General features: G+C 38.2%; 1 pseudogene; it reads left to right on the forward strand.

The window, feature by feature from the left end:
• Positions 1–551: 551 nt before the first annotated feature.
• Positions 552–1,557, forward strand: LOC141499751 (intraflagellar transport protein 52 homolog pseudogene; annotated as a pseudogene).
• The last annotated feature ends 3,743 nt before the right edge of the window (positions 1,558–5,300 follow it).

A 5,300-nucleotide genomic window follows, 5' to 3' on the forward strand; every position in this document is an offset into this window, starting at 1 on the left:
CAAGAGTCAATATAGACAGTAGCACTTTGGCTGTCAGTCAGATGATAAACCAGAGTAAATAGTTAATCTAGCAGTTTAAGTACTGAGATTAGATGGCAATGAGACCATGTAAATAGTGTCATGGTCTATAACCATTCCAGTGCTTGTAAAGTGGACACCATCTCTCATAAAAGAAGAATCATCAGGGGCAGGTGATGCAGTGGTTAGAAGAGCACTAGCCCTGGAATCAGGAGGATGTGAGGTTCAAAAACCTCAGAAACTTAATAATTAATCTAGCTGTGTGACCTTGGGTAAATCATTTAACCCCACTGCCTTGCAAAAACCAAAATAAAAAAAAGAGGAATCATCAGTATATAGGACAAAGTCAAGGCAATCAGGGGCCAGGACAAAGTTAGGACAAGGTGGCATCAAGTCATCATGGGCCAGGTCCACCATCTTGGTAGAGGGCAGCCTGTAGGTGCACCTGCGTGCGAGGCAGCCTGCCCGTTGCTAGGCGGAGTGGTGGCCATGGTGTCTCCACTCCCAGTGATGCCCTTTGGCGCGTGGCATTGATGGTGGTCAGTGGGCCACAGGTAACTATGGAAAAAGAACTTTGAAGTACCATTCTCTTTAATGCATCAAAAAAAAGGAGATATTTACCACCAACAGTGGCTATAAGTTTTTGCAGAAAAGGCTTCGTAGTAACTGGAAGATTCAAAGTTTAAAAGATGAAATCACATCAGAGAAGTTGATTGAGGTGAAATTGTGGATTACAGCAGGACTAAGGGAAAAATTTACAGCTGCTGAGTTTGAAGTGCTAAAGAAATATCTTGAAAGTGGTGGAGATAGCCTTATTATGCTAGGAGAAGGTGGTGAATCCAGATTTGACACCAATATTAACTTTCTATTAGAAGAGTATGGGATCATGGTTAACAATGATGCTATGGTGAGAAATGTATATTACAAATATTTTCATCCTAAAGAAGCTTTGGTATCCAATGGGGTCTTGAACAGAGAAATAAGCCGAGCTGCTGGAAAAGCTGTGCCTGGAATAATTGATGAGGAAAGCAATGGAAACAATGCCCAGGCTCTCACCTTTGTATATCCATTTGGTGCCACACTGAGTGTGATGAAACCAGCAGTAGCTATTCTATCAACTGGGTCTGTCTGCTTTCCCCTTAACAGACCCATTCTGGCTTTCTACCACTCTAAGAACCAAGGTGGAAAGTTGGCAGTGCTAGGTTCTTGCTACATGTTTAGTGACCAGTATTTGGATAAAGAAGAAAATAGCAAAATCATGGATGTAGTTTTCCAGTGGCTCACCACAACAGACATCCATTTAAACCAGAATGATGCAGAAGACCCAGAGATTTCTGATTATACCATGTTGCCAGACACTGCTATGTTGTCAGAGCGACTTCGAGTGTGTCTTCAGGAGGGTGATGAGAACCTGCGTGACTTCACAACTCCCTTTGACTTATCCATTTACCAACTGGATACCACTTCTTTATCTAAAGTTATCAAGTCAGCACCTTTAACTTCTCTTTTAGAAATGCATTTTAACTTGATTTAAAAGTTTTAGAGGAGTTTTTTGTTTTTCTTAATGTTTGGCTTTCAAACAAATTTAGTAATGGGAATCAAGGTTCTTAGAATCCTTAAGTAGCCATGAGTAAAATATACCATTTGACTAAGACACCATTAGGTAACAAGTTTCTGGAAGGCACTTCTTTTGTCTTGCTTTGGTTTTTCTTCTTTCACTGCCCAGTCTTCATTCCTCCAGAATAACAGGAAGTAGAGTCACTAGAACTGGAAGAGACTTTAGAGATTATGGAGTCCAACCTCCTCATTTGGCTGATGAGGAAACTCTTAGGGTTAGTGTTTCTGGTGACTGCTTTCACTTTTTATGAAAGATGTAATGATCTAGAAATGAATTCTTTTGTCAGTCTGGAGTAGTAGATAGAGAGTTGGCCTGGGAGCCAGGAAAACGTAGGTTCACATCCTGACTTTTGTGTGTTTATTGATTGTGATCCCTGGATAAGTCATTTAGCCCTGTATTTTTCCCTTTTGTACTTTGGATCTCCTTAGTAAAGAAAGCTTTTCTATATTAAAAAAAAAATAAGTCATCATGGGGTCTTTTGGCCATATCAACCACTGAAAAGCAAGAGGTCACAAGATCAGATGGTCATGCTGTATGATTAAAAATGGAGCAATACCTTAAAGTCACATTTTCCTTGCCCAATAAAGTCACTTCATATCTAGTAAGTCATTGATCAGAAAAAGCTTAGGTGTGATGTCTCAGCTAAGGAGCCTTAACCTTATGGGATACTGCATTACGATTGCCCCCACCCCAAAACTAAATCATCAGCCTTTTAAACTGAAAGAGCAGTGTAACTCTAGATTGAGGGCAAGAGGGAATTCCTGAAGCCAAGAGTCTAACTGAATGGAGTAATAGGCTATGGAGAACAGGGGACCCAAATGATTGAGTAAGGACACTTGAAGCCAAAAAGAGAAAATGACTTGCTCTTATTTGAGAGTCCTAGTACCAGAACTCATAAAGGATTTTTGAGGTTTGTAAAATCAGTCAGGTGTTCAAGTTTTCAGCAAAAAGGTTCTGAAATAGTCTCTGGTTAAAGAAAGCAGAATCTTAAAGGTGTTTCCCAAGATTCCAACAACATCTAGGGATTCAGTAGTAAGACAATCAGAATCTTGTTTGTTTGCTTGTTTTTTCATTAAGGTCAGATGAGAAGGTCCAGCAAAATTAGAAGTACTAACATCCAGTAAGAAATCATAAAATGTATCAACAATCTTATGGATCATATAAGGTCTACTAATGTGGGGAGGAATAGAGATAAGCTTAGTTGCAGTGAGGATACTGGGATCCTGGAAAACAAAAGAAACAACTGTCCCTATCCCTCCCATGCACCCTTTTCTTGAAGACCCTTTTTGGATTCTTCCAGGATCACCACGATTTCTATTTTTGCGAATTAAGTCCCCTGTTTCATTTTGCAAAACATGGATTTGTGATCTGCTTAATGAAATTAAAAGCCAGGGAGATTAGGAAATACATTTTGAAAGAGAACTGAATTTGCCTGACCAAGGGTCCAAGATTGGAAGGGAGGAGCTATAGCTTGATCAGGAGCTCAAGAATGACAGGGAGTCAGTTGCCTGAGGAGAAAGTTACATCTGAAGAGGAAGAGAGTGTAGTTGGATAAAGACCTGAGAGGAGGTCAAGGCAGGTTGAGCAGGAAGTCAACTTTGGAAAGATGGTAGGACTCTAAACTTGAGAGGGAGTTAAGATGAGGTATTTAATGGAGGCTTTTCTTTATCTTTAGCTATCCCCTCATAAATGTATAAAGCAATATTTTTAATTGTCCTATTTCCTTGCCATCCCAACCTGAGTAATTTTTCAGAAAATATTTCCATATTTTACACAAAAGTTGATTTTTTATTTAAATATGCCTTTATTTGTATATTCACAAAATTCCTAGGTCTCTTTTGGCAGGTATACTTTCAGGTATACTTTCACTGTCTACAATTATTTTATTTTATTTTATTTTATTTTTAGAAAGTTCTATTTATTTTGAGTTTTACAATTTCTCTCCCAAACTAGCTTCCCTCCCACCACCCCCCACAGAAGGCAGTTTGTTAGTCTTTATCTTGTTCCCATAGTAAGCATTGATCTAAGTTGAATGTGATGAGAGAGAAATCATATCCTTAAGGAAGAAATATATAGTATGAGATATAGCAGAATTACATAATAAGATAACATTGTTTTTAAAAATCAAAGGGAATAGTTTTCAGTCTTTGTTCAAACTCCACAATTCTTTCTCAGCATACAGATGGCATTCTCCATTGAAGATATCCCAAAATTGTGCCTGATGGTTGCCCTGTTGGTATGAGCAAGTCCATTAAGGTTGATCATCACTCCCGTGTTGCTGTTAGGGTGTACAATGTTTTTTTGGTTCTGCTCATTTTGCTCAGCTTTGGTTCATGCAAATCCTTCCCGGCTTCCCTGAATTCCCATCCCTCCTGGTTTCTAATAAAACAATAGTGTTCCATCACATACAGATAGCACAGTTTGTTAAGCCATTCCCCAACTGATGGACATTCTCTCAGTTTCCATTTCTTTGCCACCACAAACAGAGCTGCTATGAACATTTTTGTACAGGTGATGCTTTTACCCTTTTTTTCATAATCTCTTCAGGGTATAGAACCAGTAGTGGTATTGCTGAATCAAAGGGTATGCACATTTTTGTTGCCTTTTGCTCTCCAGAAAGGTTGGATGAGTGCACAGCTCCACCAACAATGTATTAGTGTCCCAGATTTCTCACATCCCTTCTAACATTGATCATTGTGCTTTCTGGTCATATTGACCAGTCTGTGAGGTGTGAGGTGGTACCTCAGAGATGTTTTAATTTGCATTTCTCTAATAATTAGTGATTTAGAGCAATTTTTCACATGACTATGGATTGCTTTGATTTCTTCATCTGTAAATAGGCTTTGCATATCCTTTGACCATTTGTCAGTTGAGGAATGGCTTGTCTTTTTTTTTAAATGACTCAGCTCTCTGTATATTTTAGAAATGAGTTCTTTATCAGAAACACTAGCCATAAAAATTGTTTCCCAATTTACTACATTTCTTTTGATCTTGGTTACAATGGTTTTGCTGTGCAAAAGTTTTTTTAATTTAATGTAATCAAAATTATCTAGCTTATTTTTAATGGTGTTCTTTATCTCTTCCTTGGTCATAAATTGCTTCTCTTTCCATAGATCTGACAGGTAAACTATTCCTTGCTCTCCTATTTTGCTTAAATTATTGTTTTTTATGTCCAGATCCTGTATCCATTTTGATTTTATCTTGGTATAGGGTGTGAGGTGTTGGTCTAATCCAAGTTTATTCCATACTAACTTCCAATTGTCCCAACAGTTTTTTTTAAATTCATATTTATTAAAGATATTATTTATTTGAGTTTTGCAATTTTCCCCCCAATCTTACTTCCCTCCCCCCACTCCCCCACAGAAAGCAATCTGTCAGTTTTTTACTTTGTTTCCATGTTGTACCTTGATTCAAATTGAGTGTGATGAGAGAGAAATCATATCCTTAAAGAAGAGACAAGAAGTCTAAGAGGTAACAAGATCAGACAATAAGATATCTGGTTTTGTTTCTAAATTAAAGGGAATAGTCCCTAACTTTGTCCACATCTCCTTGGGATACTGATGGCACTCTCCTTTGCAGACAGCCCAAAATTGTTCCCAATTGTTGCACTGATGGAATGAGCGAGTCCTTGAAGGTTGATCATCACTCCCATGTTGCTGTTAGG

The sequence above is a fragment of the Macrotis lagotis genome, chromosome X, assembly GCF_037893015.1.
Source record: "Macrotis lagotis isolate mMagLag1 chromosome X, bilby.v1.9.chrom.fasta, whole genome shotgun sequence".
Classification (NCBI taxonomy): Eukaryota; Metazoa; Chordata; class Mammalia; order Peramelemorphia; family Peramelidae; genus Macrotis; species Macrotis lagotis.